General features: G+C 52.9%; 1 protein-coding gene across 3 annotated transcripts in view; it reads right to left on the bottom strand.

Moving 5' to 3' along the window:
• PACSIN1 (protein kinase C and casein kinase substrate in neurons 1) overlaps positions 1-26,511 on the bottom strand; it is a 53,017-nt gene that overhangs the window by 10,839 nt on the left and 15,667 nt on the right. Inside the window, exon 1 of one of the 3 annotated variants that reach the window (XM_047794950.1) lies at positions 9,003-9,194. The exons of the other annotated variants lie outside the window; for them this stretch is intronic. The gene's annotated coding sequence lies outside the window, so the exon portion shown is untranslated. Of the gene's footprint in view, positions 1-9,002; positions 9,195-26,511 lie in introns of those variants that run through there. 3 annotated transcript variants of the gene reach the window in all.

Raw genomic sequence — 26,511 nt, 5'->3', positions numbered from 1 at the left:
ATGAGACGGTGAGGGTGCAGCTTGCTCTAACAGGGGGGCAGACCCACACTGAAGTGGCTCAAGGAGGGGGATGCAAGAGTAGGCATGTGAGCCCCCAGCCCCACATGGCCAGACACACCATCCCACCCTGCCCCTGCATCTTCCAAATAAGCCTCATCCCCCAACACGCAGGGGGCAGAGGGGAGGCTTAACTCTGGCAAATTTCAGGTCCTTCCTGAATGGTGGTCACCAAAAGCCCTGCATCTCTCAGAGTCAGGAAGCTGCTGTGGCTGGAATCGCTGCTCCCAATGGACAAGCCAGATCCGCTCTTAGCTCTCAGCCTGTCCAACGGGCACAAAGCCCACCTGACTCTTCTCACCATGGCTGTAAAGCTATCATGGCCCTGAAAGCCCTCGATCGTTAATAACAACAGCTGGCATTTACTGGTGCCCCAACTCATCTAACCCCCACCGCAGCCCCTGAAGGCAGGAGCTCTTCCCAGCCGCACCGCTCAGGTGCGAGCCCAGACCGTAAGAGCCACTCAGCTCTCCCTGCTGATTGTCACCTCTGCGGCTGTAACGGGGGGTGGGGGGGGTCTCACTTCGGGGCAGCTCCCTCTGTGAAGGCGCCGGGCCTTTCTCACCCCAAGGATGGTGGAGCCCTTGGCAGGCAGCACCACCACCCACCAGTTAGATCTCAGCTCAGTTCCATCACCCAGGCTCTTGGTTTTCTAACTTGTATGAGGAGAAAACAATACTTGAGCCTTCGAAGATCAAATGACAAGAGTAGTAAGCTCTTTTTGAAAAACACAGACCACGATGGTAATGTGAAGGTTTTGTCTTGTTTTGTTTTCTTGGCTGTGCCCACAACATGTGGAAGTTCCCAGGCCGGGGAGTGAACCTGTGCCACAGCAGCAACCTGAACCGAAGCAGATCCTTAACCCACTGAGCCACCAGGGAACTCCATGGAAATCTGAAGTTTTACTGCTGGCCTTGACCTTTCCTTTAGGGAGAAAGGAGATTGCCAGCTGCCTCTATAAGACCTTGGAGGGCAGGGGCCTTGGTCATGTTCCGACCATGACCCCTGGCTTAGGGGATGGACAGAGGAATTAAAAGCATGAGCCCAGGGAGGGCAAGCCTGGTGTGGACCGCCCCGTGTGGATTCCTATGGCATTAGTCACTAACAACTACTCTTTCTCCTCCCACCTCGCACCCAACCCATCAGCAGATCCTGAGCACTGCTTTGAAACAACCCCCGCCCCATAGTAGCGTCTACACTGGTCTTCCTGCCTCTGACCTTGTTTGTCTCTTCCCCGCTCTAGTCTGTTCCCCAGGCAGCAACCAGAAGGAAACTGATAAAAGCCAAGCTGATCCCACCAGTGTGCTACTCAGATCCCTCCCAGGCTCCCCATTTCTCTGGGAAGGGTCCAGCTCCTGCCAGGAGGCCCTGCACGACCTGCTGCCCACCCTTCACCCCCTGGCCCTCCCCTCCCACCATGCTCACTTTCCTTGCCCTCCACTGACTTTCCTGCTCTTCTTACCCCAGGGCCTTTGCACCTGCTAGGAATGGTTCCCTACTCCCACCCCCAGATAACCAGTTCCACTCAAACGTCCTGACCTCTCTTCGTTTCAACTTGCCACTCTTTTTCACGCCCAGCCCTCCCTGCCTCTCAATTTTCCTCCCTTTCTCATTCTCCAGGGCACGTGTCACCGTATGACAGGCTCTCAACAGCACATCATTCATCATGCTTCCCCTCCCGCTGGAATGTCAGCTCTGAAAGGTCAGTGATTTTTGTCTGTCTGATTCTCTGCTGTATTTTCAGCATCCAGAGCAGTGGCTGGCACATAGTAAGTGCATCCTGAGTGAATGAATAAATGCCAAGGACCTTCTGGAACATTCATTCATAAACAGCAGAGACACTGAATTCTGTACCTTAGAGCCAGTCACCTGCACACAGTCGGTGTTCGATAAATGTTGACAATCATGGTGACACAACCAAGAGCCGGAAAACCACTTGTTCTGTTTCCCCTTCCTCTCCTCTTGGTCAGTCCCAGGCTCCAGTTCCAGGGTCTCTTCCTTCTTGACCCCCATGACGATTCTGCCCTGGAAATCTCTCCCTGCTGAGGGAGCTCGCAGCACAGACAGCACAGCCTGGGGCTGTCACGTCACCCATCTCTCCACGCTCCCTTCATATCAACTACAACCATTTTTTAATACCTACTATGTGCCAGCCTCTTCATACACTTTACTTCTAATCCTCGTAATGACCCATGGAGATGGACAGTGAGTTCCCTGCCTTTTCTGAGACTCAGAGAGGTTAAATAACATGTCCAAGGTCACACAGCAGTGAGGAGGTGAAGTCAGGCCCAGAGCCAGAGGTGAGTCCTTCCCTGGTCCCTCCCCACCTCCCGGGCACCCAGTTCAGAGCCAGCACTCCTTGGGTGTTGCCCCAGCCCTCCCAGCCTAAGGGACCAGCTTGGCTCAAACCTGGGCAGGGCCGTGAAAAGCCAGAGCTGCCGCCCCATCACTCTGGGCTTCAGATCCCACAGACATTCCCAGCAGCTCCCCGCACCCCCTCCCCCAGGCATGTTGGGTCTTCCCCCCACGGATGATGAGCTCACCCTCCCAGGGATGATGGGGCTCACCCCCACCCCACCCAGGGATGATGGACCGCATCGCTGGGGCTTCAGATGCAGCAAGCAGCATCCGGCTGAGCTGTGACAGGCTGTCCTTCCCCCGCTCCCTGCAACACAGACCCCAAGCTCACTCAGGCTCCGCTCCTTCACTCACAGCTTCCCTCCTGCCTGGGGGCGTGCTGTCCTCTCCTTTCAAGGGCCAGCTCAGCCCCCCTCCCTCCCGAAGCCTTCCTTGAGTTTCCCAGCCCTGCCTACCTCACCCCCGTGCCCTGGTGCCCTGTGGCAGCTCCTAGTCACACCCTGCCTTCAACCACCTCCCGCTGCTTCAGGATGCAGCCTGCTCTCCTGGCAGGCACAGCAGCTCCCACCAGATTAGCACTAAGAGCTGATGAGTGAAGAGCCCTATGTGGAGCTGGGCAGAGCAACTGGGTTCAAATCCCGACTGTGCCACACTACTGGCTGTGCGCCTCTGGTAAATGCCTAAACTCTCTGTTTTCTCATCTGCAAAACGGAGGTGAAATAAGTAGCCCAGGAAGCCCTGTGACTGTTACTGCTACCATAGGTGTCATCAGCCAACTCCCCACAGCTGCAGAACTTTCAAAACAGGAGATCGTTCTGGATCATCTTGAAGGATGACCTCACCGCTCCCTCTCCCCACTTTAGAGTAACAGCCTCGCAGACCTGCGCCAGGGACTGAACTGTGTCCCCCACAAATTTATAAATTTGTTTTATAATTTCTAAGTTGTAAAATAAAGTCCCCCAATGTGACTGCATTTGGAGACAGGGCTTTTAGGAAGCAATTGTGGTTAAATGAGTTCATAAGGGCGAGGCCCGAATCCAGTTGGATCGGTGTCCTTTTAAGGAGAGGAAAGATGGGAGTTCCCACTGTGGAGCAGCGGAAACGAACCCAATACTATCCCTGAGGACATGGGTTCCACCCCTGGCCTCGCTCAGTGGGTTAAGGATCTGGTGTTGCCATGAGCCGTGGTGTAGGTTGAAGATGCAGCTTGGATCTGGCGTGGCTGTGGCTGTGGTGTAGGCCGGGTGGCTACAGCTCCGATTCAACCCCTAGTGTGGAATCGTCCATGTGCCACAGGTGCGGCCCTAAAAAGACAAAAAAAACAAACAAAAAAAAAAAGGAAAGACAATTCTCTCCTTCTCCCCAGGCTCAAGCCCTGAGGGAACGCTGTGTGAAGACACAGCAGGAAGGCGGCTGTCTACAAGCCAGGAAAGAGGCCTCACGGGGACCCCAGAGGCTGACACCTTGATCTTGCAGCCTCAGACTGTGATGTCTGGCCTTTAAGCCGCCCAGGCTATGAGCTAAGACCATCTCCCTCCGTGACATGATGGCTGGGCCTCAGCTGGGACACCAGGTCTCCAGGCTCCCTGTGAAAAGAAGATTCCAGGCCTGGCTTTCTCTTACCTTCTCTTTGGGTCTAAAAACCAGGCACCCCAACTCCATCTCCTGTGAGGTAAGGCTCCCCAGCCAGTCCCCAAAGGCCCTGCCTTCAGAAATGCTAAATCCCCAGGTGTGGAGGTGGGAGAAGGACCCAAACACCAGGGGAGGCAGAGTCGGGTCTCGCTTGAAGTGGGAGGCGCAGAGCTGAGGGGACGGACGGCAGGCTGCTCCTGGCTGAGAAGTGGGGAGGGCCCCGCACCCCAGCTGCCCCCAGCCTCTCCTCCTCCCTGGCCACTCCCCAGACTCTGACCTTCTCCCCGCTTCCTCCAGCACCCCCAGGCCCTCCCCCCATGCTCCCCTGCTCCCAGGCTGAGCCGATGGGTGACACTGCTTTAGGCCCAACCTCCCTAGGCAGACCTCTCTGGGTACTGCAGGCTCAGCTGGGAAGGGAACCGGAGCTTCCCCCCCAGAGCCTACATCCCACCTCAGACAGAAAGCCCAGCGGTGAAGAAACATCACCTCCACCAGGTGATGGACATTTGACAACAGTTAAAAGAAAGTCAGGGAGGGAGTTCCTGCTGTGGCTTGGCAGTGACAAAACCAACTAGCATCATGAGGACACAGGTTTGATCCCTGGCCTCGCCCACTGGGTTGGGGATCCAGCGTTGCTGTGAGCTGTGGCATAGGTCGAAGACGTGGCTCGGACCCTGCACTGCTGTGGCTGTGGTAGAGGCCGGCAGCTGTAGCTCTGATTCGACCCCTAGCCTGGGAACCTCAGGTGCAGCCCTAAAAAGGAAAAAAAAGTCAGGGAGGGGAGGGAAGGGGATGGCAGGAGCAGCCTCAAGCAGTGACAGTGGCCTGATGGATACCCAGCCCGGATCCCCACCTTCCCGCAGCTAAGCTGGGCTGTGTCCTACACTGGCTCTCAGGGGCCCCCATGGGACTGAGCCCTAGATGCCCACCGTGGGAACTGCTCACTCAATCACTCTTCTCCCCCCCCACCGCCGTGTTTCCAGGGACCATCTCCCAGTGAACCAGTCTAATCTCACCCTTGTCACAGGCTCAGCTGCTGGTTCTGGGGGAGCCCACACCGAGACCCTACAGACCAGGAGCCCCGAGTGGGAGCGGGTGGAAGACAGATCCCCATCCTCTCTGCTCTGGGTGTCTTTCTCTCCTCGAGACCAGTCATCCCACACTTGGTCCCTCGGTCCTGACAGGGTGTGTCCTGTCCTGAGGCCTCCGCATCTGTGTTTCCCGGGAGGGCGGGAACTAGGCAATGCTCCTGTCTTTCTCGAAGGCACAGAACTCTGACCAGGACGAGGGGACCTCCATCTTCAGCAGCACTGTCGGGGAGGGATGCATGCGGCTCCCTCTCCCCGCCTTCCTCGCCAGGAAGAGCTGCCCTGGCCACGGCTGGAGCAGAAGAAGGCGGGAAGCATGCACCCGGGCCCTACAGAACATCCTGTCCCGCTCAGCGCCCCCCGGCACCTGCCTAACCAGGGGGTATTGCATCCCTTCCCCCGAGGGCCGAACGACAGGCCCCACATTACAGCCCAAATGCAGGGGCCCAGCCACTGAGCCAGAGGCTCCTGGCTTTAACCGTAGGCCTGATCGGACAGTAAGATCGCTGGGCTACAGAGTGAGCAAGACAGAAACCCCTTGCCTTGTGAAGCTGACATTCTAGAAGGGCTAGACAGACAAGCCGGAGGAAAAGGTAAGTGACCAAGTGTGTGAGAAGGTGACGGAGGCTCTGGAGGAGAACCAGGCAGGGGAGGGAGGGGTGGTGCGGGCTCAGGAGTGATGCTCTCAGGCTGGACAGAGAAGGCCATTCTCAGAAAGCGGCTCTGAGCAAAGACCTGAGCAGGGAGGGAGGGCGCCATGCAGATCTCTGGAGGAAGAGCATCCAGGCGGAAGGAACGGCCAGTGCCAAGGCCCCGAGGCGGAAGCATGGCTGCCACAGTTGAGGAACAAGAGGGCCGTGTGCCTGGAGCAGGGTGAGTGAGGACGAGAGGCAGAGAGTCAAAGAGATGGTTGGCAGGGAAGGGGCAGAGGACGCAGACACGTGGGGCCTCACAGGTCAGAGGGAGGCCTGTGACTTTCCCCATTAAGTGAGATGGGAGCCACGGCAGGGTTTGAGAAGAGGTGGCATGTGATCTGGCTTAGGTTTGGGGGGTGGGATTTTTGGCCGAGCTTGTGGCATGTGGAAGTTCCCTGGCCAGGGACTGATGGATGCTGGATCCTTAATCTGTTGTACCACAAGGGAACTCTGTGAGCTGGTTTAGGTTTTATTTGTCTTTTTTTTTTTTTCTTTTTCTTTTTAGGGGCCCACCTGAGGCATATGGAGGTTCCTAGGCTAGCGGTTGAATCAGAGCTGTAGCCACCGCCCTAAACCATAGCTACAGCAACACCAGATCTGAGCCAAATCTGTGACTTACACTGCAGCTCATGGCAACACCAGATCCTTAACCCACTGAGCTAGGCCAGGGATCAAACCGGCATCCTCATGGACACTAGTCGGATTCTTTATCGCTGAGCCACAACGGGAACTCCTGGTTTAAGGTTTTTTAAATTATTTATTTATTGTCTTTTTTAGGGCCACACCTGTGGCATATGGAGGTTCCCAGGCTAGGGGTCTAATCAGAGCTACAGCAGCCAGCCTATGTCACAGCCAAAGCAATGCCCAACACAGCACACGGCAACACCAGATCCTTAACCCACAGAGCAAAGCCAGGGATTGAACCCACAACCTCATGGTTCCTAGTCAGATTCATTTCTTTTTTTTTTTTTTTGTCTTTTTGCCATTTCTAGGGCCACTCCCGCGGCATATGGAGGTTCCAGGCTAGGGGTCTAATCGAAGCTGTAGCCGCCGGCCTACACCAGAGCCACAGCAATGCGGGATCCGAGCCGCGTCTGCAACCTACACCACAGCTCACGGCAACGCCAGATCCTTAACCCGCTGAGCAAGGCCAGGGATCAAACCTGCAATCTTATGGTTCCTAGTCAGATTCGTTAACCACTGCGCCAAGACGGGAACTCCATAGTCGGATTTGTTTCTGCTGCGCAACGACAGGAACTGGTTTAAGTTTTAAAGGATCTCTGGCTGCTAGAGGAAGAGCAGGCTACTGGGGGCAGGAGGGAGGGAGGGCAAGAAGGACAGGGAGCCTGCTGGCCGGTTCTTCTGGAAGCAGTGAGAAGTGGGTGGGGTCAGGAAGGTACTGGAAGGTTGGGGCCAATAGGATCTGCTGATGGTTTGGATGTGAGTGTGAGAGGGAGGAGGAGTCAAGAGGGGCTCCAGGGTTGGGGCCTGAGCCACTGGCAGGTGGGGTGCTGCTTCCTGAGATGGGGAGCACGGCAGGCGGAACAGTTAAAGGAGATGGGAGTTCTGGTGCCCCGAGGTCCCCTGAGCCAAGCGGAGCTGTTCCTCCCTCTTCCCACCTGCCCCCATGCTGGGGGCAGGTGAGGAGAGGCCAGCCTGGAGCCACACTGTTCTAGTCCTGGGGCCGCAGCCTCTGGGTGCTCCTGGGTTTCCCTTCAGCTCCCTCTGACATGGGGAGGCTGCTGGGAGTTGGAGGTGGGTCCCTGGGCTGTGGGCCCACTTGGTGTGATGGGATGGGGCTGGGAAATGTACCCCAGTAGGCCATTCTGGTGGCCTCACTGCCCCAGAGTCTGGACAGATGCCAGTGCTGGCCCCAGGCCCTGGCTGGAAGGAAGGGGTGGAGGGGGGGCTCAGAAAAGCAGGGGGGAGATGGTGACAGTGTACACGGGTTCTTGGCTGCCGGCTTCTGGGCAGAACTGCACCCCCACCCTGCTCCCGCCACCTGAGACCCACCCTCTTGCCTCCTGGGCCCTTAACGCCAGAGTCGGGGGGGGGCCCTTGTGCCTAATGCTCATGAGGTGCAACCAACATTTGCAGAAATGAATGGGGCCATGTCAGCTTCTCAGCACATGCCCCCTACCCCATCCCAGGCCTGGAACCCCTGCTTGGTCCCTGCACCGGGTCCTCTCACCCCCAAGTGCTCAGGGAAGGGAAAGCTCCAGGGTGGTGCTAGGCCCAACCAAGCTCACAAAGCAGGGCTGGGTGAGGAGGGCAGGCTGAAGGGGGCAGAGCCTTCAAGGCCCAGGGATCCTAGGCCACCTGAGGATGCACACAGCACCCCTGCCCCCACGTGGGCCAGGGCCCTTCAGCCATGTCCCACGGCCGACCCACCACCGAACTCCAGCAGGCCCTCCTGCCCTCTCTGGCCCAGAGCCGGGCAGTGCAGTCCAGGTCCTGCCCAGGCCCAGCCCCACCCGAGCCTGAGCGGCAGGCAGAGGCTGTCTGCAGTGCTCCAGCTCTCCCAGCAGCAGCAGAGTCTGTCCCCAGGAGCAATGCAGCAGAGGGACATCAGGAGGGGGAGGGAGGGCCACGGGCACCCTCACCCGATCAGGACCTGCTCTCCTATACCCCAGTATGGAGCCTGGGCTTGCCAGGGGTCCTTTGGGAGATCTGGAGGAACCAGGTCCTCAGGGAGAACAAGGGGGAGAAGGAGAAATGCCTCCCCCTCAAACCCCTCCCCACCAGGGCCTCTAAGCCCAGGGCCTGAGACCACCCAGGGGCCAGCAGAGGTGGGTCTGCTGGTTCCAAATGGCCAAGGCCCAGCAGTGCCCTGAGTCTGGGTGGGGGACACCCTCAGCCTGGGGAGGAGGGCACTGTGGGTCCCGAGGTTCCAGCCCCCCTTGGCCCACTCTGCCTGGGAAGGACCTGTGGCACTGGTGGCAAGAGGGCTGGAAGTGCAGGGGAGGAAAGGTGAGGGGGAGGGCCCCTGGTGGGGAGGACCCAGGTTCTGAAGAGGGCCTCTCAGGATGCTGGCTGCTCCCACCAGGTCCACTGGCCCTGGCCAATCGGACCCCTGCGCCTGCTGCCAGGTGCTGCTGGTAGGAAGGCAGGGGCGGCCGGACGCCCCACTCTCCACGCAGCCTCTTCCAGCTGTCCCCATCGGGGTGCCTACCTGGGCCCGTCAGGGCACCCAGCCAGGGGCACGTAGGAGTGCACAGCCCCCGCTGGGCCAGGCCAGGGCCGGAGGGGCTGGCCGTCCTCCTTCTCCGTGGTGGCGAGCGGGGAGAGGGCCTGGCGCCCGGGCCGGGGGCTCTGGCCTCTTGAGTTCCCTCCACCGCTCGCTCGGGAAGGCAGCAGCGCCAGAATCGCAGAAGCCAGCTCCCCGCCGCCGCCGCCGCCGCCGCCGCCACCGCCCCCTCCCTCCTCCGGACCCGCCTCCTTCTCCAGCCGCCCACCTCCTTCTGCTCGTTTCTATGGCAACAGGGCAATGCTCGTACAGCCGGCCTCCCTCCCGCGTACACCAGGGGACGCCCGTCTTCTTTGGCGCCTGCATCCCCGGTGGATGCGAGCACACGTCACCCTCCGGAGCCGCGGAGCCACCCCCCAGTGCGGCGCGGGGGGGGGGGGGGGGCGGTCTCCCTGCCCCAGCCGCGTCTTCTTTTTCTCCCCAGACCCTGCCTCCAACATCCCAGACGTTGTAAGCTGCACCTTTCCACGCACTTCCCTCAGGTCCTTAAAATCCGACCGGCGTGCTGCTCTGTAAAACATTTCTACTTGCTTAATCATTTATTTTCATTCCAACATTCCTCAATTCCAGACGTTTACTGTCAGATTTTTCCGAGTAGGCCGAGCGTGAGATGCATGCCAATGAGATTCTATACCCATTTTACAGATTGGAAAGTGAGGCCTAGGAGTTCCCGTCGTGGCTCAGTGGGTAGCGAATCTGACTAGAAACCATGAGGTTGCGGGTTCAATCCCTGGCCTCGCTCAGTGGCTTAAGGATCCAGTGTTGCCATGAGCTGTGGTGTAGGTCACAGACGCGTTGTTGTGGCTGTGGTGTAGGCGGGCGGCTACGGCTCCGATTAGACCCCTAACCTGGGAACCTCCATATGCCTCAGGTGCAGCCCTAAAAAGATAAAAAAAAACAACGAAAAAAAGGAAAGTGAGGCCCACAATAGTGAAACAACTTATCTGGGCATCAAAGACCCCTGGACTCTTACTGGCAGGGAGACCTGGTGATTCCAACTCTGGTGCGCCTCCCACAGGCCACAGCTGTCACGTGCCCACAGAGCTGTCACATGCTGCCTGCAGAGTAGACATCTCGGTTTGCGCTACACATGTACACATGTGCACCCACCCTTATATGCAAACACCCGTTACTCATATTTGCACGCATGCATTTCCACAAGTCTGTATCTACCTATACACGCACAGGTAACACACACACATACATACACATAACTGTAACATATCAGGGTAGACACACCCTTGACGTGTGTACACACTTACATGGATCTAGAACATGTAACACACAAACCTTCCTACGCAAAGTCACAGCTGTATACACAAGCCCCCAACCCTAGCCTCATGGGAGGGCATCAGTGACACAAGTAAGTGACCCCACCAGGGCACCGAACAATGAGCCACTTCTGCTCCTCTAGACACTAATCTGCCCACCTTTGTCTCAGCTCTGCTGCTGGAGGGGCTGGAGGTGGGGGGCGGGGAGACACTATCCACCCTGCCCCTCTCCCTCCCGCCCCCTCTGAAAGTCCTCTGCCCGGTCCAAGCCCCAGGGGCTCAGAGATTGCCCCCCCCACCCCTAGTTGCTGTCCAATTCTGATACTTGGAATTATGACCGGATTGAGTAAAATGGGCCCCCCCCCTCCTCAAAGGGAATTCCAGACTTCAGACAGTCCTGCCGCCCCCCGGGAGGGAACACCCAGTGGGGGTGAGGGGAGGGGGTATAGATCAAGCAAGGAACAGAGTCCAGGACACAGAGCGGGCCCCACAGGATATGCTGTCCCTGGCCCAGCACCTTCCCAGAAAGAATTCCAGCAGGGATCATTGTAGCCCTGTGCCCCAGGGTGATTTTCAGGGACCCCAGGCAGCCCAGAGACAGGACACACACTCAGAAAGAACCTCTTCCTTATTTCAGCCCATCTAAGACCCCTCTCAATCATAAGACTGCGGCCAGTTAAACCAAGACATGCTACAAATTGAATGAAGCATCCCAGTATCAATGACGTCAAATGCACGGAGAAAGCACCTTGGAAGAGATGAACTAGGGCATTTCATTCATTCAGCAGATGTTTCCTAGGCACCTACCACTCAGGCGCCAGGGACCCAGGGACCGTTCTAGGTGCTAGGAAGTGGCTGGGAGCAAAATGAAAGCCCCTGCCCTCAGGGTATGAGCTAGAGGATTTACTGAGCTCCATTCTCCTGCAGCGCCTCTGGCTGTGGAGGCAGCCCCTGCAGATGAGGCTGCTGGACTGATTAGGGAACAGAGGCTCCCAGAGATTGCGCAATTTGCCCAAGGGGACCAGGCTAGAAAATGCCTGGGCTGGGATCTGAGCCCTCTGCCTGCCAAGCTTTTCCCAGTGCTCCATGTTGGTTCCATTAAGAAAGATCTGATGCGGAAACAAGGTGACAGCCACGCATTTTCTAGGAGTTTCACAGCCAGGGTGCTCCTCATCCTTAGATCAAAGGCAGGGCAGGGTCACATGGACTGGAAATGTTCGGTGAAATAGTGAGGACCTCCCCAAACAACCTCAGAGGGGACTTCCAGCGGGGCCTCCTTGGGCCAGAAGCCTGACGCTGGCTGTCTTCAGGCCTGAAGGGTAGAGGGTGCCGTTGATACTCAGGCCGAGAAAGTGGGAAAGCCTGGCGCCTGAGAGGAGAGGCTCCCAGGAGAGTTCGGGGGCGGGGAGGGATTGAGTTCCCAGGTGCTGTAAGCAGAGCCCCCTGCCCGCCTGCCAGCCCCCTGCCCGCCTGCCATCTCCCAGCCCCAGATCATCTTTCTCCTAAAGAGCCGACTCTGTCCAGGGCACCAAACATAGCTGCCCCCTGCCCACCCCCGTTAGCCTGATCTGGCCCATCTGCTGCCTGGCAGACCCCTGAGTTCTGCCCTCCCACACTCAGCCTCTGTGGGAGAAGTAGACCCCTTGTCACCCCCTCCCTCCGCAGCCCAGAGAGCATCTGCCTCCGCCCGGGCTACTGTCAGCAGGATCAGCCCATCTGCTGCTGCAGCCCCGAGGGAGGCAGTAAAAGGAAAGAGTGGGATAACCTTAGTTGTTGTCAAAGTTGACACACCAGTAAGAGAAGCCCCCAAAACCAGCAAAAATATGGCAACAGGTTGTGCCATGTCCTAGCCCCTGTGCCTTTTTTTTTGCTTTCTTTTTAGGCCCACACCCACAGCATATGGAAGTTCCCAGACTAGGGTTCAAATTGGAGCCACAGCCATTGGCCTACGCCACAGCCACAGCAACGTGGGATCCAAGCCGCATCTGCAACCTACCCCATAGCTCACGGCAACGCCAGATCCTTAACCTACTGAGCGAGGCCAGGAATCAAACCCACATCCTCCTGGACACTAATGTCAGGTTCTTAACCTGCTGAGCTACAATGGAAACTCCAGCCTGTGTCCTTTAAAACTACTCTGCTTTAACCACCTCCTACCTCTCTTGTCTCCTTCTTCTTCCCAAGTGGAACCCCATTTAGGGGAAATTTGTCCTCTGCCACAGTTTTGTTACAGCTTCCTCTGCGTATGCTGATGGGCTAGAAAAGCATCAAGGAGTTGCCATCTGCAGACCCCCTACTCCCCATTTGCAGGCCCCAGACAGGCCCAGGGACACTGCCTACCCCCCCTTCCCCGCCCCCAACACACACACACACACACACACACACACACAAGACTGGACCTCAGCTCCTATTCTTGGACCTTAACCATGTCCCAGTCCCACAGCGGGGATCAGTCTACAAAGGAAGAAGGGGACTCACCCAGGCCGCAGAGCAGCTGCCCTCGTGCCCCCCAGGAGAAGCCAACCCCTTCTGTCACAGCCTCCTCGCTCACCTGCATCACGGTCCCTCCCCAGTCCCACAGTAATGCTACACATTCCCCAGTGCAATCAGAGCTCGTTAGCTGCTGCTTTGCATCTCATTTGCATAATGTCCCCACGATTGTGCCAGATGCCTCTCCAAACCCCCGCCCGTTACAGGTGGGGCTGGCCAGCAGGAGAGAAATAAAATGGACAAGGCTCTGCTGAGGGTCTGTGTAGGGACTAGGCACAGAGGGATGGGAGGAGCAAAGGGAGAAAAGTGGTGACTATTTTGACTTTCAGACCCTGAAAGCCTGCCAGAGAGGGGCAGTCAAAACTCACTGCGTGACACACTTTCCCCACTTGTTTTCCACGATGAACCATTTTACAGGTGTGGAAATGGAGGCTCGGAGAGGTTAAGACCTCCCTGCTCAAAGCCTGGGTCCCCGGACCCACAGCTTGGGCATCACCTGGGAGCTGATTGGAATCTCTGATGCAGAATCTCTGATCCCACCAAGATCTCCTGATCAGAGTCTGCATCGTCACAAGATCCCAGGAGGCTGGAGTGTGAGTGTGAGACGTACTAGGCAAGGGACGCGGCCTGTGATCCAGCTTGAAGAGAACACTGATGTCAGGGGTGAGGCATATGACCCCATCCCTTGCGTGGGTCCTTCCTGTTCTGTTTTGTTTGGTTTTGGCCTCGCCTGAGACACATGAAAGTTCCGTGGACCAAGGGTCGCACCCATGCCTCAGCAGCAACCAATCCAAGCCACAGCAGTGCCCACACTGGACACTTAACCCACAGAGCCACCAGGGAAATCCCCCCAGCTAGTGTCTTTAATACATTTTACAAACATTTCCTGAGCACCTACTATGTGCAGCACTGCTCTAGGCAGTGGGACACTGCCGATAGCCATGCTGAAGGGGAAGACAGAACGAATAAAGAACGAACATTCAAGTGGTACAAGAAAGAAAAATAATGTGGCTAAAGGGATAGAGAGGGTGAGAGGGGGCCGTTTTTAGAATCTCTCTTTGAAGAGATAATATTTGAATAAAGACCTATATAAAGGGGAGGGGGGGAGCGTGTGAGGATTTGGAGGAAACTGTGTTTCTGGTGGAGGGAACAGCAAGGGCACATATCCTGAAGTGGCAGTGAGCTTGGCACACTGAAGGCACCCCACGACCAAATGGGGGGTGGGTGGACAGGTGGGTGAGTGGATGAAGGGCCAGCAGAGGGGAGTAAACAAATGCGGACCATTGTGAGGACTCTGGGCTCTATTCTAAGCAGGAAGGGAGGCCGATGGTACTTTTGAGCCAGGGTGGGGAAGGGATCCAATTTATGTTTTCAAAAGATCACTGTGGCTTTGATATGGGAAAGTGACTTGAAGGAGGCAGCAGCTGCAGCAAAGAGGCCACTTAGGAGGGTTTTGCAATGTTTATTCCCAACAGAAAGGAGTGTCAGTGGCCACTAAAACACACGACCAGGAGCACTTATAGCAGCTTTACTCATAATAGCTTCAGACTGGAAGCAACGCAAATGCCCATCCACAGAAGGACTGATAAACAAACTGTGTGGTCTATTGCTTGCAGCTGAAGTAGTTTGCTTTTTCAGGGCTGTCTAGGACTCCGCTGCACAAGTTCTACCATGTGGTTTGCTCACACAGTTGAATACTATACAGCAATGAAAAGCATCAACTACATACAACCACATAGGAAAAAAAATCTCAGGACATCATGCTGAGCAAGAGAAGCCAAACTTAAAAGAACATACATAGTGGATTATATTTATATGAAGTTCAAGAACAGGCAGACCCAGATTTCTGATTTCTGGGTAAGAGGGAGTAGAGATACTTTTCTACCTTTACACTTTTCCTTCTTCAAAGTCTACCTAAAAACCCTGGACATTATACATTACATAATTGTTAGGAGACTCTAAAGGTGGAAAGAAGAAGGAAGACTGACTAGGGACCCAAGGAACAATAGGACAGTGAGCTCCCTGGGTTTTCTTTGTGCCTGATATTTCCAAGATTTGGTTGCTGAAAAGTTGGCAACCCAGAAATGCCCATAAGTATGGACAAAAACAGCCCCAAGAAAAGTCTCTTCTCTTTAGCCAAAGGACAAGGAAAGGTGCAATCTAGCAAGACAAAAACTTTTTTTTTTCTTGTGTTTTTAGGGCTGCACCCACGACATATGGAAGTTCCCAGGCCACGAGTGGAATATGGAGCTGCAGCCGCCAGCCCACGCCACAGCCACAGCAATGCCAGGTCCTTAACCCACTGAGCGAGGCCAGGGATGGAACTTAAGTCCTCATGGTTCCTAGTCAGGAGTCCCCTAGTCCTCATGGTTCCTAGTCTTGGGAGTACCCGTTGGCTCCCAAGACAAAAACCTTTAAACAATACATGCCCTACTCTAGCCAAACTGCAGCCCCATCCCCACCACCACTCCCATGAGCAGGGGTCAAGTGGAGAGCCTTGCCTGGTAGTACACAGTGCCCCATTCTCCACCACCAGGTGGTAACAGAGAAGAACCGGTGGGGAGCGGGACTCCCACCCCCACCTGGTGGAACAAGTGCCCCTCCCCTCCATGCTGGGTTGGTATCAAAGGAGACCTAATCAGGACTTTCCCTACCCCGCAGCACCAGGTCGGTGGAGACCACGGGAGGAGCAGCAATGAGTGTCCCCCCCTCCCCTCTAGTGGGAAGATGCAACTCCCACCCCTGCCCAGCAATAAGGAGGCACCCTTTTCCCCAAGCAGGGTGTTAACCAAGGCCAAGTGGGGCACCTGGACTTCCACCTCCACCTAGCATCAATATAGTGCAGGGTTGGAGGAGAGCAGCTAAGGCAGAAGAGTTAAATGAGAGCCAAGGTTTCATAACATAATACCCCAAATGTCTGGGACTTTTTTTTTTTGCTTTTTTTTTTTTTTAGGGCCACACCTGCCACACATGGAGGTTCCCAGACTAGGGGGTCTAATCGGAGCTACAGCTGCCGGCCTACAGCTCACGGCAATGCCAGATCCTCAAGCCACTGAGCGAGGCCAGGGATAGAATCCACAACCTCATGGTTCCTAGTCGGATTCGTTTCCACTGAGCCACGGCAGAAACTCCTGGGACATTTTTTTAAAAATCATCTGTCATACCAAGAACCAGGAAAATCTCAGCTTGAATGAGAAAAGGCAACCAACAGATGCCAACACCAAGATGACACAGATATTGGGAAATTATCTGACAAGGATGTTAAAGCTGATCTTAAAAAGGTTTCAATAAGCAATAATAAACATACTTGACACAAGCGAAAACGTAGAAATCCTTATAAAGAAACAGAAGGTATGAAGAAGAATCAAAGTGAAATTTTTAGAACTGAAAGCTCATTGGGTGGGCTCAATAGCAGAATGGAGACAAGAAAGGAACCATCAATGAATATGAAGATGGAAGAATAGAAATTACCCAATCTGAACAACAGAGAGAAGATAGATGGGGAAAAAATAAATAAATAAGTAAATAAATAAAGCCTCAGGAAAGTTAGGCCTGTAACAAAAGCTCCAACATTGCAATATAGTCTCAGGAGAAAGTGTTTGGGACTGACAAAGTTTACAAAGAAATAGTGGCTGAAAAACATCCTAATTTGACAAGAGCTACAAACCTACTGATTGAAGAAGTTTAATGAACTCCAAACAGGTAAACCCCAAGAAATCTACTCCAAGACACATCAGAAGCAAACTTCTGAAAACTAAAGACAAAGAAAAAAATCTTGAACGTGCAGAGAAATGACAGCTCACTTAACAGGAGAAAACAATTCAAATGACAGTGACTTTCTCATCAGAAACCAGAGGCCAAAAGTGGCAGAATATTTTCCAAACTTTGACAGAACTATCAGCTCAGAATACACACATATATTTGTTTTTTTAGGGCCACACCTGCAGCATATGGAAGTTCCCAGGCTAGGGGTCAAATCAGAGCTACAGCTGCCGGCCTTTGCCAGAGCCACAGCAACTCGGGATCCGAGCCGAATCTGCAACCTACACCACAGCTCACGGCAACACTGGATCCTTAACCCACTGAGCAAAGCCAAGGATCAAACCCGCATCCTCATGGATACTGGTTGGATTCATTTCTGCTGTACCACAACAGGAACTCCATAATTTGACTGTTTAAATAGAATTAAATGAAAATTGAATTCCCAAAAAAGAAAAATCAGAGTTCCCTGGTGGCTCGGTGGGTTAAGGACCTGACTGATGTGGCTTGGGTTCCATCCCTGGACCAGGAACTTCCAGAGGACTCAGGTACAGCCAAAAAAAAAAAAACTCTTCAGCTGCCCTGACCACGTTTCATGTGTTCAACAGCCACATGTGGCCACTGGCGATGCCACATAAATGCAGAAATAAGACATATCCATCCTTGCAGAAAATTTGAACAGACAGTACAAGAAGGTATGGTCAATACAAACGCAGGCATGCCCAGTGTCACACACTTGATGGGACCCAAAGGAAGAGTTCCATACACATCCCATTCTAGCTGCTCCCCTGCTTATATGACATGATGTGGCTGCATTTCTGGAACAAAAAAAAAATTGGCTCCAAAACAGTGCAAAAAATCACACTTAGGGATGCAGCCAATCTTTAAAATTATGTACTATGTTGAGAGAGATATGGTTAATCTCCTGACAAAGCTGCAGTACCCATAGCATTTGGAGTAAGCAACCAAGTATGACCCTCTCAACCCCTCCCCCACCACCAGGATTCACCCAGCCAAAGAGGAGAGAGCCATGAGCCATCTGTTTGTTCATCCTGACAACAGAAACCTCTTTGACCCTGATGGCCCCATACTTTGCATTCTATAGTATTTCTCTATTTCTAAAGAAAGAGCTTCTCTGCAAGGGGGCAGGGTGGGAAAGATGAGGCAGGTGGGGCGGGGGGAGATGCCTGGTTTATTGTGGAAGGAATTTCCAGGAGCAGACACTGTTGGTGGTCTAACCAACAGCCATTCCTCACTTGACCCAGAAAAAGGCTGATTGGCCCAAGGCAGGGTTTCTCAACTTCAGCAATATTCACATATGGGGCTGGATCATTCTTGTGGGGCTGTCCTAGGCACTATATGATGTTTGGCAGCAGCCCTGGCCTCTACCCACTAGATGCCAATAGCACCTGCCCCCCAGTTATAATAAGCAAAACCTCTACAGACATTGCTGAATGTCCCCAGGGCGGTGGCAGGGCAGAGGATCTAGTGTTGCCGTGAGCTGTGGTGTAGGTCACAGACTCGGCTCAGACCTGGTATTGCTGGGCTGTGGTGTAGGCCTACAGCTGCAGCTCCAATTGGACCCCTAGCCTAAACCTACCAGTGAGGACAGATTAAGAACACTGGTCCAAGACATAAACTCTAAGCCAGTGGTTTTCAAACTTGAACATTCATCAGAATCACCTGAAAGACTTGTTAAAACACAGATGGCTGGGTCTCACATCCAAAGTTTCTGATTCAATAGGTCTGTGGTGGAGCTTGAGAATCTGCCTTTCATTGAATGCTCAAGTGATGCTGATGCGCCTCGCCAGGGATGCTGCTTTGAGAACCACTGGTCTAAGTGATTTGCGGCACTCCTGTTCCCCTGGCCAGTAGACTAGAGAGTTGAAAGAGCTTCCAGGAGAGGATCCCTTATGGATCATAAGAGACACATGGGGAGCTATAGTCTCTTATGTTCCTGGACCTTGTGGAGTCTGCATGTGATGTCTGGAGCTGTGGCAGCCATTTTGTGACACACATCCACACCCGCCGCCCCCACATGGGAAGCTAGGTGGAGGGCAAAACCTACCAGTGAGGACAGAAAGAAGCTGGTTCCGAGAGGTTGAATTTCAGAACTAACCAAAGCTGGAGATCCTGGTGAACAAGATAATGAGCTTTCCTTTTTGTTTAAGTAAATAGTTACCAAACTTTGCTACCAAAGAGAATACCCAGGAAGCTTTAAAAATGAACCCCAGGGAGTTCCCACTGTGGCTCAGTGGTAACAAACGCAACTAGTATCCATGATGATGTGGGTTCCATCCCTGGCCTCGATCAGCAGGTTGAGGATCTAGTGTTGCCGTGAGCTGTGGTGTAGGTCACAGACTCGGCTCAGACCTGGTATTGCTGGGCTGTGGTGTAGGCCTACAGCTGCAGCTCCAATTGGACCCCTAGCCTAAGAACTTCCATATGCCACAGGTGTGGCCCTAAAAAGCAAAATAAATAAATAAAAATTTAAAAATAAAATAAAAATTCACCACATACCAATTAAGTCTCTGAGTGAACAACCCAAGAATCAGTATTTTTTAAAAGCTCCCCCAGGTGTTTCAATAGCAGTCAAGTCTAAGAACTCTTGCTATTGAACGTGGGGTTGGTAGACTTACTATTACCCGGAAACCTGTTAGAAATGGAGACTGTCAAACCCCATCCCACACTCTGAGACCTCCTGATTCAGAGTCTGCATTTTAATAGGTAACCTGTGACCTCTATACACAACAGAATTTGAGACACAATGGTTTAAACGATTTCAAGGTCATTTTCTGCTATTGGCTTCCCAAGTGTTGCTATCTGCTCACACATCTGAACAGAGTTCACATATTTAAATCATACTGAGATAATTCTTTCAAGAGAGACCTGGTAGTTTTGCGACCATGTCTCATAAAGTTGACCATGTCCAGGAGTTCTCTTGTGGTTCAATAGATTCAGGATTGGCATTGCTGGATCCTTAACCCACTGCTGTGGCCCAGGTTTGATCCCTGGCCTGGGAATTTCCATATGCCACAGACACAGCAAAAAAAAAAAAAAAAAAATTGACCATGTCCATACCAACAACTTAGGAATTCTACTTCTTGGCATACACTCGTGAGAAAATCTTACATGTGCTCAAGAAAACAAACACGGAAATGTCCTTTGCAATTTTGTTATATCAGAAAAGGGAGAAACCCTAAATGTCCATACTTGGGGAAACTGATAAATAAATTACGATATATGCATTACCATAACATTAGCTACCCTTTACCAAACAGATACTGTCCTAAATGCTTTACATGGATGACCTTGTATAACCTCACAGCTTCCCTGCAAGGCGGGTGTTATTATCACTCCCATTTTATAGATGAAGAAACTGAGATACAGAGTAGTAACCTGGGAGTTCCCGTCGGGGTGCAGAGGAAATGAACCCGACTAGGAACCATGAGGTTGCAGGTTCCATCCCTGGCCTTGCTCAGTGGGTTAAGGATCCAGCGTTGCCATGAGAGCTGTGGTGTAGGTCACAGATGTAGCTCGGATCTGGCATTGCTATGGCTGTGGAGTAGGCCGGCGGCTACAGCTCTGATTAGACTCTTGCCTGGGAACCTCCATATGCTGCGGGTGTGTCCCTTAAAAAAAAGACAAAAAGATAGAGCAGTAACTTGCCTAAGTTACTGCACAAAACTCACCGAGCAAGGTGGGATTTGCAACCAAGCAGTCTGGCTCTAAAACTGACCTCATCCTTACAGTAGCCCGCCTCATGGGGAAAAAGAATCTTCCCTGACCCCCTGACTTTTCTACACAGAAGTGCCTGTCTTTCCACAGGCGCATCCATGTCTATCCCAGCACCTGTAGTGCTTACCTGCAACTATTATTTTCATGCTGATCTGCTGGCCCTTCTCAGGCCCTTCTCAACCCAGATGCACCTGAGAATCACCTGGAATATATTTTTTTTAATTGTGGTGAAATATGTGTAACACAAAATTTACCATTTTAACCCTGTTTAATTGTACAATTAGGTATATTCACATTTATGCAACCATTACCATAATCTATCTCTAGAATTTTTCATCATCCCAAATTGAAACTCTGTACCTCTTAATTCCCCTCCCCTCCTTCCCTCTAGCCCTTGGCAACCACCATTCTACCTTCTGTGTCTACCAATTTCTCTCACCAGCTACCTTATATTGAATGGAACTGGAGTTCCTGTTGCAGCACAGTGGAAACAAATCTGATTAGGAACCACAAGGTTTCAGGTTCAATCCCTGGCCTCGCTCAGTGGGTTAAGGGTCTGGTGTTGCTGTGGCTGTGGTATAGGCCGGCAGCTGTAGCTCTGATTAGACCCCAGCCTGGGAACCTCCTAAAAAGCCAAAAAAAAAAAAAAAAAAGGAATCCCACAATACTTGTTCTTTTTTTTTTTTTGTCTTTTTGCTATTTCTTGGGCCACTCCTGTGGCATATGGAGGTTCCCAGGCTAGGGGTCTAATCGGAGCTGTAGCCACCGGCCTACGCCAGAGCCACAGCAACGCGGGATCCGAGCCGCATCTTCGACCTACACCACAGCTCACGGCAACGCCAGATCCTTAACCCACTGAGCAAGGGCAGGGACCGAACCCGCAACCTCATGGTTCCTAGTTGGATTCGTCAACCACTGCGCCACGACGGAAACTCCAATACTTGTTCTTTTGTGTCTGGCTTCTTTCACTTAGCAATTTTTTCAAGGTTTCAAATATTTTCAAGGTTTCACTTAGCAATGTTGCGGCATGCATCAGAATTCCATTCCTGGGAGTTCCCGTCGTGGCACAGTGGTTGACGAATCCGACTGGGAACCATGAGGTTGCGGGTTCGATCCCTGCCCTTGCTCAGTGGGTTAACGATCCGGCGTTGCCGTGAGCGTGGTGTAGGTTGCAGACTCGGCTCGGATCCCGAGTTGCTGTGGCTCTGGCGTAGGCCAGTGGCTACAGCTCCGATTGGACCCCTAGCCTGGGAACCTCTGTATGCCGCAGGAGCGGCCCAAAGAAATAGCAAAAAGACAAAAAAAAAAAAAAAAGAATTCCATTCCTTTTTAAGGCAGAACAATATCTCATGGTATGGATTTATCACATTTTGTTTATCTGATCATCCACAACGACACTGGGTTGTTTTCCCCTTTTGGCTACTGTTAATAATGCTGCTATGAACCCTGGTGTTTCAGTATCTGAATCCCTGCTTTCAGTTATCTTGTGTAGACATCTAGAAGTGGGATTTTGGATCATCTTCTGTGTTTAACACTTTGATGACCTGTCCAACTGCTTTCCACAGCAGCTGTACCATTTTACCTTCTCATCAGCAATGCAGAAGGGTTCCAATTTCTCCACATACTCACCAACACTTGTTATTTTCTGCTTTTTTTGATAATGACCACCCTAATGGGCACGAAGTGGTATCTCATTGCAGTTTTGAGCTGCGTTTCCCTAATGATTAATGATACTGAACATCTTTTCATGTGCTTATTAGCCATCTGTATATCTTTGGAGAAATGACTATTCAAGGCCTTTGCTTATTTTTTAAACCAATTGTTTGGTTCTTTGTTGTTGAGTGGTAGGAGCTCTTCATACATTCTGAATATCAATCCCTTATCAGATATATCATTTGCAAATATTTTCTCTCATTCTCTATGTTGTCTTTTCACTCTCTTGATAGAATTTTAAATTTTGCTGAAGCCCAATTTACTTAATTTTTTCTGTTTGATGCCTACACTTTGGGTGTCACATCCAAGAAATCACTGCCAAATCCAATGTCATGAAGATTCCCTGCTACGTTTTCTTCTAAGAGGGGTGTGTGTGTCTGTGCCTGTGTGTGTGTGGCCACACTTGCGGCATGCCAAATTCCCCAGGCCAGAGATCGAACCCCCCACCACAACAGCGACCTGAGCCATGGTAGGCACAACACCAGATCCTTAACCCACTGCACCTCCAGGGAACTCCCCTTCTAAGAGTTTTCTGGTTTTAGTTCTGATAGCTAGGTCTTTGATCCATTTTTGTAGATGGTGTAAGGGAAGGGTCCGACTTTATTCTTTGCCTGCAGAGATCTAATTTTCTTCCCTAGGCCACTTTCAGAATCCTCAAGTCCAGGCTGCACCCCGGGCATCAGCGATTTACAGCTTCTCACTCGGGGTGTCCCCAAGGACATCCCAGGCTGACAGCCACTGTCCTGCTGCCCTGAAACCTTCCCCGTCCCCGGTCCTCTAGTGTTAGTCTCTGTATTCCTGCTTTCTAGCACCGGGCATGGCCCATGGAGGTATTCGGTGGGGATTTCTGTTGGGTCTGGGGTGACTGTAGGAGACTCTAGTCCTGGAACTTCTCAAACACATGGACTCCCCAGCACCTTCCATGCCCCGGATCAGCCGGAGGCTCAGCCCCAGGAGAGCCTGGGTGGACTTGAGAAGAGTCAGAGTCAGACCTAACAGACCACTGGACAGTGTGGGGCAGGCTGTCCCTGCCATGGAGTCAGAGAGGTCCAGCGGCTGAGGGTCCGGGGGGTGGGGGGGGGGCAGGGCCAGGGGACACGGTGGGGGAGGGGCAGGGCTGGGGAACAGAGCCGGGGAGGGGGGACAGGGCCGGAGGGTCAGGGACGAAGGGGGACGGAGGGGCGGAGGAGCTTCAGCTGTGGTGTAGAGGTGACACAAGCAGAGCAAACGGGGACGCCTCCCTGGAGAAGCTTCCCAAGGAAAAGAGAAGGAGCCGTCTTAGAGGCAGCGGACATCTGTTGGAAACCTGTCTGCCATGCTTTCCACGTTCAGCTTCCCCATCTTTTTTTTTTTTTTTTCAGCTTCCCCATCTTAACAGGGATAACAGCAGCGCTCACATCACAAGGCAGCTGCAAGGACAGGAAAAGCCCCTGGAACCGTGCCTGGCACAGAGGAAGCCCTCAGTTATGCCAGCTACACAGTCCATTGCTATTATCTCCTTTAATCTCAAAACTACACTAAGAGATGTATACCACTATCTTTATTTTTTTAAAGAGGAAACAGGTCCAGGGAGGTGAAGTCGGTGACCCAATGTCACACAGCAGAAATGAGCCACCATTCAATTTCTACTCTGTCTGACTCCAAAGCCTAGGCACAAGTCTTCCACAAACCTTGTGGACCAGGGAGTTCCCTGGTGGCTCAGTTGGTTAAGTATCTGGCATTATCACTGCTGTGGCTCGGGTCCCTGCTGTGGCAGAGGGTTCGATACCTGGCCTGGGAACTTACGCGTGCTGTGGGCACAGCCAAAAACAAAACAAACAAAAAAACCTTGGGAAACAGAGGCTGGATTCCTGGGATCCAGATCCAGAAGAGGCTTCCCAAGGCCATAGTATGTGGCCCAACTCCTTCCCTTTACAGAGAAGGGAGGTGAAGGCGCAGGGCCCCATGGCATGTCAGACTAGGGGAATCTGGGGCCAAGGCTTCGAGACTGATGGGCAGGACAGGTCACTGCCTCTGCAAGCAGTCACCACATGCCCATTTCCAGCCAGATCAGCTGGGAGTGTGCGCGCGGGCCTCTGGAGCATCAACTGGGGGAGAAGGCAGCCTCTGTGCTGAAAGATCACCTACCCGGCTCCACCCTCAGGCTGGCAAAGATCACCCCAAGAGACTCCCAGCACCCCAACCCCCTTAGCTCAGGCCTGCAGCCCAGAACCCCTGAACCCCCGAAAGCCCCCCTCTGCGGCCTTGTACCCCCCCATAGGGAGGAAGTTGGGCAATTACAGACGACCTTTGCAGGGGAGCAGAATGTAAACTGGGATCCATTTGCTTGTGCAATCTTCATAATTACCACAGCAATTATTCACAATGAGCCACTGCAACAAGGCTTCAGCGCAGGTGCTGAGCCCCCAACACTAGCCCCTGCCTTCCCCCTCAAAGGCTGTCCTTCGTCCCATGGCATAATCTGCATCCGTGCAACCTGCTGCCTCTCCACTCTCCTGCTAACAACTGCAGGGTGGGCTATGGGTAAATCATCAACCCACGTTTGGGAAATGTTAGGGGGTACAGGACAGAATTCCTGAATATTTCCTGTTCTTCTCTCACTGTCAACTTTTCCAATAATGGAAAGCTCCTTTTTTTCCCCCATATCTAAATAAGCACTTGAGGGGTTAAGGGGCAAGATGCGAGTCATACACACTTTAGTATAAATAAGTTCTTTTACTCAGCCAGCTTTCTGCCTAATGCCTAGCTGAGATCCTGCCCTCCTGGAGGTGGGGGTGGGAATTAGGAGGGTTGCTAGAAGAGGAAAGAGAAGACAGCAGGAAGAGGGATGGAAGGGAGGTGCTCCTGAGAGAGGTGTTAAGAGTAAGGGACTTTTTTTTTTAGGGCCACACCTGTGGCATATGGAGGTTCCCAGGCTAGGGGTCGAATAGCAGCTATAGCTGCTGGCCTACGCCACAGCCACAGCAACATGGGATCCGAGTCACATCTGCGACCTACACCACAGCTCACTTCAACCCACTGAGTGAGGCCAGGGATCGAACCTGCATCCTCATAGATGCTAGTCAGATTCGATTCTGCTGCGCCACGAAGGGCCCTCCCCAAGTTGCTTTCTAAAGCAAGGGAGCAACAGGGGCCAATAAAACTAAGAAGGAAATTTGGAACCGTCAACCTGGAACCCACCACTGGCTCACGGTCACCTGGCCGCTGACTTGCCGTAGGACTTTGCACAGGTGACGGGCCTCAGTTTCCTCTTCCGCGATACGGAGTTGATACTATGTTCTCTTGCAGCCTTTGGGCACTGTCGTGAGGCCCAAAGGAGCTCAGATGAGAAAGTAGTTTGGCAACCGTGAAACCCTGGCCGGGGTGCCTCGCTGCCTCGCTGCAGCTGCTTCCTGGTGTCCTCCTGAGATCCCAGAGGCGGGGCCTGGCTGGCAGCAAAATCTGTAGCCTTTCACAGCCCTGCGGAGCTGGACTCTCAGGCTGAAAGGAGGCGGCCAAACCAAGTCACGTGAAGGTGTTACTACCCGACAACGTTTCAATGTCCCTGCCAGGATTTGGTTTTGAAAAAGACTCTTGTAAACGGACATCAGGTACAGTCAAGCGGCGGGGGGCAGGGCTCCCCAAATCTCACATCCACCCACTACCAGGAAGTAGTGGTCCCCCCAACCCCCCGCCCTGATTGCACAGAAGCATCACTGGTGTCTAGACCACCAGAATGGCTAAAATAAAAAAGCAGACAATATCAAGCGTTGGTGAGGATGCAGACAACCAGAACTCTGAAACCCTGCGGTGGGAGTACCAAATGGTACAGCCACTGTGGAAAACTCTTCAGCAATATTTACTAAAGTTCAGCCCACATACACCTGAAACCAACGCATCCACCCTTGAGTCGACACCCATCAGTAAGGAGAACACACAGCCACCAAAAGACAGGTTCACCAAAATCCCATAGTGGGATTCACAGAGATCCAATGACAGCTCACATCCAGTAGCACAGGCCTGGATCCCTGGATCCTGAATTCACGACAACACGGAAGTGCCATCCCAGCCTCCACACTCCTCATGGGATCAAGTGAAGCCTGTGTTAAAAACTTCTCCCTCAGGGAGTTCCCTCCACAGCACAGTGGGTTAATGATCTGGCTTGTCTCTTTGTGGCATTGCCTGTTCGATCCCCCGCCTGGCTCAGTGGGTTAAGGAGCCCGTGTTGCCACAGCTGTGGTGTAGGTCAAAAACAAGGCTCAGATTCAGTCCCTGAGCTGGAAACTTCTATATGCCCCGGATGCAGCCAAAAAGAAAAAAACAAAGAAAACATCCTCCCCAGTGCCTCAGCAGGTTAAGGATCTGGCATTGTCTCTGCTGTGGCTTGGGTCACTGCTGTGGCATGGGTTCGATCCCTGGCCCAGGAACTTCCACATGCCAGGAGCAGTTGAAAAAAAAAAAAAAAAAAAAAACTTCCTCTCTGC

This window comes from Phacochoerus africanus, chromosome 9 (genome assembly GCF_016906955.1).
Source record: "Phacochoerus africanus isolate WHEZ1 chromosome 9, ROS_Pafr_v1, whole genome shotgun sequence".
Lineage (NCBI taxonomy): Eukaryota > Metazoa > Chordata > Mammalia > Artiodactyla > Suidae > Phacochoerus > Phacochoerus africanus.
Note: the sequence above shows the minus strand (reverse complement) of the source record. Positions and strands in the feature narration are given on the sequence as shown.